The sequence below is a fragment of the Pseudophryne corroboree genome, chromosome 9, assembly GCF_028390025.1.
Source record: "Pseudophryne corroboree isolate aPseCor3 chromosome 9, aPseCor3.hap2, whole genome shotgun sequence".
Lineage (NCBI taxonomy): Eukaryota > Metazoa > Chordata > Amphibia > Anura > Myobatrachidae > Pseudophryne > Pseudophryne corroboree.
Genome location: NC_086452.1, coordinates 226275781 through 226290729, shown reverse-complemented (window position 1 = coordinate 226290729; position 14949 = coordinate 226275781). Strand labels below are relative to the sequence as shown.

At 46.5% G+C, this 14949-nt stretch overlaps 1 long non-coding RNA gene across 1 annotated transcript; it reads left to right on the top strand.

The window, feature by feature from the left end:
- The first annotated feature begins 1243 nt into the window (after positions 1–1243).
- On the top strand, positions 1244–7143 carry LOC134956914 (uncharacterized). The gene is made up of 2 exons (XR_010186289.1): positions 1244–1441; positions 6417–7143. It is a non-coding gene; the product is annotated as an uncharacterized LOC134956914 (long non-coding RNA).
- The last annotated feature ends 7806 nt before the right edge of the window (positions 7144–14949 follow it).

The following is a 14949-nucleotide window of genomic DNA, read 5'->3' as shown; positions in this document are numbered from 1 at the left end:
CCTTAAAGCAGCTAAGGAGAAGGTTCTATTATTAGATCGGGACACACTCATAAGGCCATCCGATACCCCCTCTACAACTAGTCCCATGATCCCTTGGGTGGTACAATACCATGCTGCAAGTACAGGGATCAACCAGATCTCTAAAAAATTGTGGCCCATTGTTCAGAGTGACCCCGAATTGGGCTTACAAAACACCAAACTGATGTCTTGCTACAAGCGCAATAAAAACTTGAGAGACATCCTTGTTAAAACAGATGTCTCCCAAAAAACATCCACTCAGGTCTTGTTCCACAAAAAGGGATGCATTCGATGCACATGCACCACCTGCCAGTTTTTAATACCAGGAGAAACATTCCAACACCCTCAGTCTGGCAAAACCATGTACATTGCCCATACGCTCACATGTTCATCCAAATTTGTCATATACCAACTGATATGCCCCTGTGGGCTGTCATATATTGGCAAAACAGAACGTATGTTTAAGGAACGTATGGCAGCCCACAGATCAGCTATCAAAATAGCTATCAACAAGGGTTCTAGTGAACAGCCAGTGGCCAGGCACTTTGCCCATTGGAAGCACCCCCTCACCACGCTTAAATACCGAATGATAGATCACGTACCGGCTTCCATCAGAGGTGGTGATCGGGGTGGCAAACTCCTGAGACTAGAGGCTCGTTGGATCTACCGGTTGGGTACTATTCATCCGAACGGTCTTAACGAGTCTCAGGGCTTTAATAGTTTTTTATAATTTATACAGCTAGCTTCGTTTTTTGTCTTTTTTGTCTCTTTAGACTATATTTTTTTAGCAAGCCAGCTCGGGTTCTTTTCCCATACATGTAACTGCCTGGCTTTATTTTTGATTGATATGTGCCCACTAGGTGGCGGTACATATCTGATTCTATTTAGCAATTCCTTATGAGCATGCATTAGCTCACCTAGGTTTACTAGGTCAGTAGGGTGATATGATCATCAATATGAGTATTGTGATTTTCCTATACCTACTTTGTAACATGGATTACATTAATGCCCCTTTTTGATGGTACACATCATGGCCACAGGCTTTATTCCTATGCTTCTCATAATATCAGAGTAGATTGATTTATGCACATGGCACGATTGCCCACATTTTACATTATATGTTAGGCCACTATTCTTTGCATGTGTATTTCAGCTGGCAATTAGTTTACATCTTGTTATTAGGTTGCTATAGATACATTTTGAAGACGACAGTATCATAATAGTTGTATCATATGGCACACGCGATCAGCGCGACTTGTTGTATCTAGGTAACCAGCCTGTGTTGTGTAGGTATCCATGGTGACGGGATGCACATAGGGGAAGTGACGTATCATGACGTCATTGTAGCTGCGCCGGACGGAGCGGACGCCGCCCCACACGCTACATGCGGCACGAGCACCTGGGTGATTAGTCGTCTTTATAGGTAAGATGTTGTTTTGTGTATGTTTGTAACCTGAGGAAAATGCCCAAATAAATTCGGCATTGAAACGTTGTTGTCCTACTAAACTGCCTGCTTATGAGTTTCATTGTACAAGACTCCAGGAGTGCCACGTCTATTGTATGGGTATGTAATTGTGCTACAGAGGCACCCGGAGCAGTTGTTTACATTCAATGGAGAGCCGGAATACATGGACTATATATATATATATATATATATATATATATATATATGTTATTTGTGTGGTTCTATTCATTCATATCAAATTTCTTTTAAAACCAGCACAGGTCATTTTAAATTTTCCAATAACTCTGTTTTCTCTGGTGTTCTAGGGTAAAATGATTCAGCAGGTACTCACTATTCTCAACATCCCCCTACCCCCACCTCCCACCCTACCCCTCCCTGAGCTGTTTTGTGATTGAGGGGTGCCCGACTTCCATACTTACCAGGCGCAGGCGATGATGTAGCTGCTTTCTCTCCCACCACGGCTATCGCGTTTAGATTGTCGCCCTGACCCGGGACACTACTGGGGCTGGGAAGCAGTATCGGACTGGGGCACGAAGTGCCCACTAAGGGGCGTTGCCATATGCAGGAATGGGTGTAGCAACCTGACCAGAGAGGAGTGGCCAGCCATTATAGGAACCACCTAGCATAGTATACAAAGAAAACACTCATACAACTGTGTTAAAATAATTACAGAGATGAAATGTGTATCAGTCAATAAAAAATAACTTTATTTTTAATGATAAAGCTGTGGTGTATGTGCCTGGGTCACACTGGGACAGAACATTAGTATATGTGCCTGGGTTACACCCTGAAGAGATCAGTAGTATATGTGCCTGGGTTACACCCTGAAGAGATCAGTAGTATATGTGCCTGGGTTTACACCAGGAGAGATCAGTAGTAGTGTTCACTCTAGGCTGTTTTAGCAGGGCGCCTGCCCGTTTTTTAGCAGGCAAAACCCGCCCTGCCCCTTTTGCGGCGCCCTGCTAGAACAGCCGCCCGCTTCCTGCCCTCCCGGCGTGTATAGATGCCGTGCGCATGCGCGCGGCATCCATTCACGCATTGGGAGAGAGCTGGGGGAAGCCCAGCACCGATGGAGGTGCTGGGCACGCCCCCAACAGTGACGTCGCCGGCCACAGACGCTCTCTATAGTAGCGTCTGTGGGCCACACCGCCCCCTAAAATGATGTAGGTGTGGCCACGCCCCCTAATTTGCGTGGCTGCGCCCCCGGAGTCCGGCACCCTGCCCCTTTTCACTCCTAGAGTGATCACTAAGTAGTATATGTGCGTGGGTTACACGGGGAGAGAGCAGTAGTATATGCGCCTGGGTTACACGGGGAGAGAGCAGTAGTGTATGTGCCTGGGTTACAGTGGGAGATAGCAGTAGTATATTACAGAGGATAGGTATGATATACCGGCTGTTGGGATCCCCGCGAGCTGGAGACCACCGCTGGAATCCGAACAGCCAGAATATCGGCAACAAGCGGATATTGTTAAATTTAGCAGTATCGCAAACCCCAATAGAAACTTATGGGAGATGTGGCTGTGGCCAATAAAACGTGGGAATTTAGCCACAAATACTGTACAGTACACTTTGATAAATGGGCACATAATACAGATGAGACAGTATGACTTCAGCGGAGCACAGCATTAATTTTATTGACTCATCTCCTCCCACTGGCAACAAGTTACTCAAAGAAACTCATTAGTCGTACAATTATACTAGGGTGGTACATACAGTGCATCCCACTCATTCATTGTCTGCAGTCTCTACCCATTGCACATCTGGGAGACACGGGGGGGGGGGGGCAGGGACTCCCGCCATTTAAAGCACTCCCTCGGCAGTGCGTCCTCCCTGGATGGTATACACAACATGTGTCTACACTCACCAGCTCCTCTAGACCTTGGCGGTGGGATCCTCTTGACTGTGCAGCGCAGCGTGAGGTTGGCCCGCTACACCCGCCGTGCTCCTCTCTGAACGGGGCTTGCGCTGACGGTAGATGCTAGAATCAAGTGGGCTAAGGGACCTTTTCCGTAAGGGGGAGGAGTTACGACGCAAGGGGGAGGAGCTAGACCAGCGGGATAGTTCCTCTACTATCCACGCCACCAACTATTACCTTTAGTAATTAGGTGGTGAGCGAAGCGGAGCGAGCCACCGTGCCCGAAGCGTGGCGAGCGAAGCGAGCCCGCGAGGGTACTTTTTCGGGTACCCTGTTCACCCGTAGCTCCTCCCCCTGGTGACGTAGCTCCTCCCCTCAATACGTCACAAGGTCCCTTCAGCCCCTCCGATATAGAACCAACCTTGCGCTGACTGTTAGCTGGCTAAGCCCCGCCCCTGCATGCGTGGGCGTGGTTATAAGCTGCCAGTGAATCCCCCGAAGCCCTGGCAGGCCAGTAGGAACCTGCTGGGAAACCATGCTAGACGCTGACAGCGCCGCTGTCTGTCAGACCATTTGACAGGCGCTGCGCTGCCAAATGGTATGACAGACAGCGCCGCTGTCAGTGTCTAGAAGCAGCTGCGGAATGCAGCAGAGTTGCAGAGCGGGGAGAGGGCCGCCCTGCTTTGCAGACTCGCTGAGCGGTATACAGAGGGTTCCGCCACAGCTGGATTGGATTGTGGATCCGCGTGAACGGCGCCTCTCTCATGTTTGGGGGGAGCAAGCTGCCCCCTTACCCCCCCCCCCCCCCCCCCATTCTGACGCCCCTGTAAAAGACCTATAGATATAATTTTTGTCTGGGACTTTCACACACACACACACACACACACACACACACACACACACACACACACACACACACACACACGGCAAGTTTTACCAAAGCTTAAAGAGAGAGATAAAGTGGAAAGAGATAAAGTACCAACAAATCAGCATCTAACTGTAATTTTACAGGATGTGTTTGAAAGTTAGGGGCTGATTGGTTGGCATTTTATCTCTCTCCACTTTATTTCTCTCCATGCTTTTATAAGTCTAGCTAACAGTCTCTAGAGACTTACAGATCGCAGCAGCTATCTCAATAATGGTTGTGGAAATATGTAAATGCTAATCTCAGCCTTCCCTTTGTGCTCCACCATGCAATGGAATGTATGAGCGACAAGATGCCCAATTTCAAGCTCCGTGGTCTATGCAGTTGTGATGGAGATTGTAAATTCTCCAACATCAACACAACATCAACTTCACGTTCTACGCTAGATACTCTCCTCTAATCCATCTAAACATGGCCCCTGAAGCAATGGATTTGCAGCAGCGTTCCCAGACACACCCATGAAGCGGACACTTTTTGCAATAACTTTCTGTAATTTCCCAGTCTCCCCCCTGAAAAGTACATGAATCGCATAGCACAGTAAGGGTGAAACAGACGCTTTTTGCGTTCACTTTTAGTCATTTCCCAGTCTCCACCCTGAAAAGCCAATGAATCGCATAGTAAGGGTTTCCAGGAATTTTAGTGCAGTCACATAAAATCGCTGAACTCTGTCTCTGAATCAGGCCTTCTGAATGCATAACATGTGGAACCTTGAATTGGATAAGTTACATCAACAGAAGACCACATCAGGTCATACTTGCCTACTTTTGAAAACTGGTTTCAGGGAGATTATAGGTAGTAGCAGAATATGCAGCGCATTGAGGGGTATGTCTGGCTCTGCCCAATGGGTGTGTCTAGCTACACCTACAGGCATATCTTTTGACAGTCAGGGGTGTGTCCTGCAGTTGCAATCTAAAGTACTAAGGGCCTAATTCACTAAGGATCGCTATTGAGGCTGAATTAGCAATTGTTCTTAAATTTTGCTACAAATCGCATGTGAAGAGCCACCCAGAAAGGATAAAGACACCCACCGATGCATTCACAAATCTGCATATACATTAGCAGAATTGCAATGCAGACGCAAAAAACGAGAAACAATCAACAGTTGTTGCTGACTTTACACTTAGGCTGCAGGCGCCGAGCGATTTTTTTTTGCCTTCGTGCATGTGCAATGCACCCGCAATGCATGCGCAGTGTGCCGATAATCATTCTCACATTAGCAAATAATAGTGAATCAGGCCCTAGGTGAGATCTTGTGTGTGTTATAGTCCCCCCTGAATATGTAGCTGCACACATACTGTATATCATAATAGCAGGTATGCTAAGTATATACAGTAAGGCTGGGGCCACACATAGCATTTCGGCAGGAAGGAACGTCACATGGGCTCCCTCCAGCCATCCATACATACGCAGTGGTGCCAAATCCACCGAACCCTGACAGGACGGCCAGATTTCACGATGAACACATACATTTTTATGTATGTGTTAACACAGTGCGGCATTGCAGGGGATCATTGGAGGTCAGGGTAATAAGAGAGTGTGCCAGAGATACCTTTGAGAAGATAAAGTATGCCTGCTCCTCTCAGTGCCACACTCAGCAGCAGCACCAATATGTATATGCTCCTCCGCACTATACCAGCAGCAGCAATCCCACACGGAGCACTTGCTGTCTGGATGATGTCCTCTCATGCAGGCCCCGCCCCATCTCATCCAGACATGCCCATATGCAGTATGGATTCCTGACCGGGGAGTGGGGATCAGGGCGATTTTTAATTAACTTTCCAGTGGGAGCTGGAGACTCTACATTGACCTGAGGGTCTCCCACAAGAGGGTAGGCAAACATGGACCTGGGATATGGATATAAAGGTAGGGACCTGAGTGTAGGGAGGATTATGGAGGTTTTATGGGAAGACATTACCTTGATCTTGTCCTGATGGTATCAGGTCCCCCCATCACCTCTGGTAGTATCAGCTTCTGCCCTCACTGCAGTCAGTGTAGTTTGAGCAGAGAAACAGGCCTGATAGGGGGCGTGTCCGGACTGATAGGGGGCGTACACGGACCAATAGGGGGCGTGCCCGGACCGGGAGGGGGAGTGTCAGTGCTGCTGTGTTATTACACATTGTAACAATACATCTCTGTGCTTATTTCCAATCCAGATGCTGCGAGACAGACACCAGGAGGAATGAGAGACTACTACCAACCTGTCATCCTCATGTGGCTGCACCCCGTTCCTACAGACTCTGAAACTGTGCTGTGGGCGGATCCATCTGTTTAGCAGACTGTGCACACAACACATTGCAGCTAGCTGCCTCGGCTCCCATCACTTTTCACACCAGTGACCAGCAGCAGGGAGACGCAGGCACCCCGTCCTCTCAGACTTCTGCACTCAGCTAAAGGGTAACTAGATGCTACCGAGCTCACTGGCAGGAGATACAGTATGGCGTCTGATGTTTTCTTTGTACACCCTCCTTCCCTGCCAGCTTTTCTGCACCTGACCCCGCCCCCGTCGCATTCGATTGGCGCAGACACAGTAGAGATTCCGGACTGAGCTTTGAGGAATCCGGGGGACTCAAGTGCATTTCCGTGGCAACGGGAGACTCCGTATTGAACCGGGAGTCTCCCGCAGAATGCGGGAGGGTAGGAAACTATGCATCAGGTTCCACTCCTGGCAGCTAGGAACAGGGAACTGAGGCTACAGATTCACCATGCCTGGACAGTTGAAGAGTGGAAAAACATTATTTCTACTGTGACATGCATAAGGTAGAATCAGAATTTGTCAAAAACAACATGACTCAATGGATCCTGGTGGTGGTGTAATGTTGTGGGGATAGTTTCTTGGCATTAAGCCCCTTAACACTGACTAAAAATAGTTTAGAGCTCAAACCTACCTGAGTATTGTAGACTATGTGCTTCCCTATATTGTCACAATCAACCTAGGTTTTAAAGGCTACTTCCAGCAGGTTAATGAATGACCAATGTCACATAGCACACATGTCATCAAATGCTTTATCCATGAACATGACAATGAGTTTAGTATACACCAATGACCTCCACAGTGGATAAATCTCAATTCATAGAGCACCTCAGGGATGTTGGGGAATAGGAGATTTGCAGTATGAATGCACGGGATATGTTTCCTATCCCGACGAATGGGATGCCGGCAGTTAGGTGACCGATGCCGAAATCCTGACAATGATTGCAAGACCGACGCCGGGACACCAGCAGCCGACATTCTGCTGGTAAGTATCGGGGTGAGCTCTAGGGTTAAGGCCATGGGGAGGGTGGTTTAGGGTTAGACATTATAGGGGGTTAGGGTTAGGCACTAGGGGAGTGGTTAGCCGTAGCCCCCCCAGATTTAGCCCTAGCCACCAACGAGAGGGTTAGGGATAGGGTGTGTGTGTTTGTGTGATTAGTTAACCCCAAAACAGTTGGCATTCTGACATTCGTGATGCTTGGGTCGGTCCTGTGACTGCTGGCATCCCGAACGCCGGCAACATGTATCCTGCCCGAATGTACTACCGACCAACAATTGTGTGATGCTATCATGTCAGCATGGACCAGAATCTCTGGTGCATGTTCTGTCGGCAAGTGAAGTTTTGTGGTTGTCACAGCCTGGGGTTGGTAGTATAGAGGTGAGGACTTTGTATTTATCCCGTGTATAAGAGGTCAGGAATGCACAATACATAAGGGTTAAATGATTATTGGAGGAGGTCTTCTCTTAGGGTGTAGCCTTTTTTGGTGTCCATGACCCTTGGAATATGTAGTGCAATATAATTTAGGCAGCGGCTCCTACCTGGGTGGTGGAGGGGGGCTGCCGCTGGCTGTGCTGCCTCATCCCTTCCACCTGACTTGCTGCCCTGGTTACCACCGCCGGCAGAGCCACAGTGCACTCTCACGGACAGCATCTGACTCACTCACAGTGGTGAATTTTACTGGGCAGTGGGGGCTGTAGTCCTGCAGCCCATAGGTAAATTTTGCCACTGATTGCTTCTGTATTGTCTTAAATGTGTGAACTGTGTTATTGGATTGCAATGCTTTATTAGTCATCTGGATATTAAATACTAATTAACAGCTTTCACTCATACAGATTAGTGACAGTCCCATTATGATTAAACATATAATTTGACAGCAGGTAAGAACTCTTGGCCCATCTAGTCTGCCCTAAACACTAGTACATGTGCACACTTATACACTGGGGTTCATTTTTTTGCCAGAAGAAAACACACATAGTAATGGGGAGATCATGCAAACTGCACACAGATACGGCAGTGGTGGGAATTGAACCCATGACCTCAGTGCTGTGAGGCAGTAATGCTAACAATTACACCATCCATACTGCCACCAGCTCGCCAGCTCAATTCATTAGTCAGAGATACTTGTTGAAAATAACCAAAGCAGGGCAGCATGACAATCTCTAGAGATTTGAATGCAATCACTGAATTAGTTTTTTTTTTTTTTTTTTTATACATATAAGTACTTATATATTCAGAGCCAGCTCTAACCAATATGATGCCCTAGGCAAGATTTTGGCTGGTGCCCTCTAGCACCACCTCTAGATCCACCTCTGACACTGCGCCCCTTTCTCAGCACCATTACCCCTCACCCATAGCAGTTTTCATTGTGGTGCTCCTACCCCCTATATTTTAAATAGGAACAGTGCGCACATTTGTTGTGCAGCCCAAAAAGGGGTGTGTTCTTGCTAGGAAGGAGCATGGCCACACAATAGTACCCCCAATTCAAATTATGCCACACAGTAGTGCAAGTGTATTCACATTATATTATGCAATAGTGTCCCTTATTCACGTTACATCACACAGTAGTACTACTTTATCTTATATACATTACTCCTCACATTAGTGCCCCTTATTCACATTACATCACACTAAATTGCCCCTTATTCACATTGCACCACACCATACTGCTCTTTATTCATGTGTTACGCCACACAGTAAAGCACCTCATACACATAATGCCACACATTAGTAATGTCTTTATACACATAATACCACAAAGTAATGCCCCTCACACATATGACACACATTATTAATGTCCTTATAAACATAATGCGCCTTTCACATTATGCCAACCTTTATTAATGTCCTTATACACATAGGGGTAAATTTACTAAGGTGGGAGATTTTTAGAACTGGTGATGTTGCCCATGGCAACCAATCAGATTCTACTTACCATTTATATAGCTGCTTCTAGCAGATAATAGATATAATCTGATTGGTTGCTATGGGCAACATCACCAGTTCTAAAAATCTCCCACTTTAGTAAATTTACCCCATAATGTCCATTACACATATGCCACATATTATTAATGCCCTTATACACATAATGACACACATAGAACCCCTTACACATATGCCGCACATTATTGATGCATTTATACACATGACACACATAATGCCCCTTACACATATGCCGAGCCCTATTGCACAACCAACCCACCCGCACCAGGAGACACCTGGCGTCAGTCAGCTGGCAGCTCCCAGCCAGCTCTGCTCACTTCGGGCACCTTTTTTCTCTTACGTCCTAGCGGATACTGGGGTTCCATTTAGTACCATGGGGTATAGAAGGGTCCACTAGGAGCCATGGGCACTTTAAGAATTTGATAGTGTGGGCTGGCTCCTCCCTCTATGCCCCTCCTACCAGACTCAGTTTAGGAAATGTACCTGGAGGAGCCGGTCACACTGAAGGAAGCTCCTGAAGAGTTTTCTGCATTTATTTTATATGTTTGTTATTTTCAGGCAGTGCTGGTTGGCACCAGCCTTCCTGTTTCATGTGACTTAGGGGGGATGGCCCAACCTCTTGAAGGGTTAATGGTCCCGTTTCCCACTGACAGGACACTGAGCGGACATTACCGCAGCACGCCGCCACCCCTAACAGAGCCGGAAGAATGAAGAGTGGTGAGTACAGAACCGGCGTCCTGGTTAGCGGGGCGCCGGCCATTATGGCGGCATGAGGATACGGAGACACACGGCTTCTCAACGGGGCGGAATACGTCTCCGGACACAGTACACAACTGCATCTCTGTACGCTGTACACAGTACCCAGACTGGCAAACACAACCTTAAAATGGTTCTGCTCCATTTTAAGCACAAAAATTACCTCAGCCAGTATAAAAAAAGTGGGAAGACCGCACACCATTAAAGGGGCGGGGCTTCACTATGAGAGGATCCAGCAGCTCACCGGCACCATTTTCCCTCTGCAGTGGCCACAGACACTGACTGACAGGGACACGCAGCTCCTCCGGTGTGACTCCAAATGACCTCAGTGGTACCAGGGGGTCATAGCAGGGGGTGAGCGATTATTAGTGTACTAAGTCCCCTATCAGGGTACTTGGTCTGCGACCCAGCTACAAAATTAAAAAGTGAGTGAATCAGAAAATGGCGCCCTCCTATCTCCACATATATAATCTCAGTGGGTAAAGAGAATAGATCAGCAATTTACGTTCCTGTGCGTGGCTTGTATCATCAGCATATAATAGATCGGTTCCTCCTTCTATTCACGCAGCACTCTCTCTTTCGTTCTGTTTCCTCTCCAAATACCCATAAAGTAGAGGGAAATGGACAGACAATAGTGTAATACTGTTTTATTTTTTAAAACATAAAAATTCCAATCCAAATGTATAAAATATATAAAAATGACACATAAGTGATAAGGAAAATCCCAGAGAATAGAGGTAATGTAATTACCGGATAGTAGGAGAACCTAAAAAAGTTCTCAAACTCGCATAGATGTAATAGCAAATCTCAGGTAGCCACCCGGGTTAATAGCTCTCTGGAACCGGTAGTCACTCTTGCCCACAATCGTCTGGATAATCCTTCTCACAGCACCAACGCGTTTCAGGTCTATTCCAGACCCTTTTTCAAGGTAAGTGTGTCAGTATCTATTCATCCTGTCTATTTATTTAAACATCCCCCAATCAGAAGAGATATACTGATTTCTAAAAGATAACACCTGTTATAAAAAATGGCAGCTTCCATATAGTTTATTCCTGTGACCATGGTAACCTTCTTTATCCCCCAATCGTATGGTGCCACATATTCAGTCACATGACATTAAATCATGTGGCTACCATCATTATAATCCTAACATTGATATGGTGGTGTGGGCACTTCCGCCCTTACTTAACGTCATATCCGCCCTCAGTACATCAAAAAATAAATTCACATTCTTAACTGTCGTTTTTTATGAGACCTCACTCTATATCTCGTTTTTAACTAATCCTTCCGGGGCCTCTCCGTCCATCAGCACTCTCCTCTGCGGCGGCTAATCGCCCACAATATAAATGTGATATTGTCCCGTTCACCGTAGTGTGCTGGCACTTCCGCCCTTACTCAGTGGCGGTCCGTGCGTCATATCCAGTCCAGTGATCAGCCTGTAATGTCCAATTTGCGGCGGAGGACTGACACTTCCGCCCTTACTTCTTTCCAGCCCTTGTAAATCGTCTATGCACATCTTCTGATCTTACGGTGACGGCGGGTTCATACTTCCGCCCTCACATGATCCAGATATGTATGTCATATCAGCCCAACGTTGATTAGTGGAGTATTCTGATATTTTGCCAGGATGAGATCGTAACAATATTCATTTCTGTTTTGGCAATCCTTTTTATCCCACATGATATGTCGTAAGTTCATCATAAATCCCCTATTTGATATTGTTATTGGTATATCAAATGTCTTCATATTAGATACAGCTAAAATTGAAGAATGGAAAACTTTAAAAATCTTATAATGGATTCCACATAATCCCAATTTTATGGGGATCAGAATATATAAAACACTACATCAATGGTAAAACATGACTAAAACTAGAAATACTATAACAAAAAATTGAACATAAAATTTATAAAAAAGAAAATGTATATATATCCAGCATAAAACAGTATAAAATCCCTACAGGAACCACTTCAACTCGAAATCCGAGTTTAATCCATGGGGTATCAGTGTGTTATACTTATAAATTAATTCCATCTCAGTTTTGGCCAGACATTTAGCCAAATCTTTATGTCTGCGGCCGCTCTCCACCCTCTTGATACCCACAAATCTAACGATTTGTTTGGGGTCACAATTGTGATGCTTTTTGAAGTGGCTGGATAATGCATGAGTATCCAATCCCCTTCTAATATTCCTCATGTGTTCTCCTACTCGTATCTTGACCTGTCTTGAGGTTCGTCCAATATAGAACAGGTGGCAGGAACACTCAATGGCATAAACCACATTTTTCACGTTACACGTGATAAAGTCTCGTATTTCATGAATGGTCCCATTAATATTGAGGTTTTCTAATTTTTTCCCACTATCCGTGGTAATTTCTCTGCACCCCATACAGGATCCGCATCTATGAAACCCTTTAGTGCTTCTGATACCTTCTTTTTTAATTGGGGGCAAGTCACTTCTTACCAGGGCATTCCTTAAATTTGGGGCTTTTTTGTAAATAAACACCGGTTGTTCTGGTAATACGCCCTTCAGAATGGGGTCTTTCTTAAGTACCCCCCAATGTTTTCTAAACGATTTCTCTATCATTTTATGTTGGACACTATACTGTGTAATAAAAGCATATTCAAATTTGTTTGATGTCTCTGTTTTATTCTTTTCTTCCAGTAGAGTTTTACGTTCCAGGTGGGTGACACTATCCTTAACCTCTTTTAATGAGGCCGCTTCATATCCACTGCGACCCAGCTAAGCTTAGCATTAGCAGTAGCAGTATGGCGCAGTGGGGGCTGGCTCCAACAACTCTGTGTCTCCCTGTGGGTTAATTGTGCTTAACTTTTTCCTGTGTGTGTGTGTGTGTGTGTGTGTGTGTGCTGTCACATTTACATTATGTCAGGCAAAGAGTGTGTTTCATGTACAGCGGAGTGTATTTCCTCATCAGGGGGCTCACTACTGGGTACTCAGGGCAGTGCACCTTCCCAGAATAGTGGGGCTGAACCGGAGTGGGTTAATTCTCTAGAAGAAATGATCTCCACTCTTTCTACAAAATTGTCCTGCAATTAGAAAGAGACGCAATACTTAAAACAGACTGTGGATGAGTTTATGAACAGAGAATCAGTCCCAAAAACAGCATCTCAATCCCCTCCCATTTGTCCGCAAAAATGATCTCTGGCCCATATCCCGTAGTCTGACTCTGACGCTGACAGGTCAGACATGGAGGAGCTCTGTCACAGGGAATAGAGGCTCTTATAGAGGCTATCAGAGATGTTCTGCATATTCCTGACAAGGTGTCAGAGGGGGTGGTATTCAGTATACCGGTTGTTGGCATCCCGGCGCACAGTATACCGGTGCCGGAATATCGACAACCGGCATACCGACACCTTTTCTCCCTCTTGGGGATCCACGACTCCCCTGGAGGGAAAATAGATAGCACGTAGCGCGCCACCATGCCCGCAGCGTGGCGAGCACAGTAAGTACTGTGGGTTAGTCTACGTATCTTCCTTCCACAGCTTCCCCAACCAAGAAGGCTTATTTGGTTTCTAAGTTGCAGTCCTTTCGGACGGCCAAGTTCAAGGGCAAATCCAGAGGTGCTTCTACGTCCTCCAGTGGTACAAGAGATAAACCACACAAACCAGCAACTGCAGGCACTCAGGAACAGAGCTCAGGCTCTGCTTCCTCAAAGCCTTCAGCATGATGGTGGACCGCGATGTTTGGAAGGCTGTCAGGTGGGAGCCCGACTACGATTCTTCAGTCAGATCTGGTCAAGTTTGTGCCGGGATCCCTGGGTCATGGATCTTATTTCCCAGGGCTACAGACTGGAGTTCCAAGAGCCCCCACCTCACAGATTCTTCAAATCAGGCTTACTAGTTTCACAAGAGGCAAGTATAACTTTACAGCATGCCATCCAACAACTGGTACAGACTCAAGTCATTGTTCCAGTTCCACCTCATCTGCAAAACAAGGGGTACTATTCCAACCTGTTTGTAGTACCAAAGCCGGATGGTTCAGTAAGGCCGATTCTGAACCTCAGTCGTTGAACCCGTATTTACGAGTGTTCAAATGAAGATGGAATCTCTGAGAGCGGTAATCTCAGGTCTGGAGGAGGGGGAATTCCTAGTGTCTCTGGATATCAAGGATGCGTACCTTCACATTCTGATCTGGCCGCCTCATCAGGCTTACCTACGGTTTGCACTGCAGGATTGTCACTACCAGTTCCAGGCCCTGCCATTTGGTCTCTCCACGGCACCGAGGGTGTTCACCAAGGTGATGGCAGAGATGATGTTTCTACTCCGCAAACAGGGAGTGAACATAATTCCGTACCTGGATGATCTCCTGATAAAGGCACCGTCCAGGGAAAGGTTGCTGGACAGCATTGGTCTCGCAACCAAACTCCTCCAGGATCACAGGAGGATTCTGAACCTTCCGAAATCTCACCTGGAGCCAACACGGAGGCTTCCATTCCTGGGAATGATACTGGACACAGAGTCGCAGAAAGTGTTCCTTCCGTTGGAAAAGGCATTGGTAATCCAGTCGATGGTTCGGGATGTCCTGAAGCCAACCCGGATATCAGTGCATCTATGCATTCGCCTTCTGGGGAAAATGGTGGCCGCTTACGAGGCGCTTCAATACAGATGGTTTCGCGCAAGACCCTTACAGCTCGATCTGTTGGACAAGTGGTTCGGATTGCATCTTCACATGCACAAGAGGATCTCCCTTCTATGGTGACTACAGACTTCTCACCTCG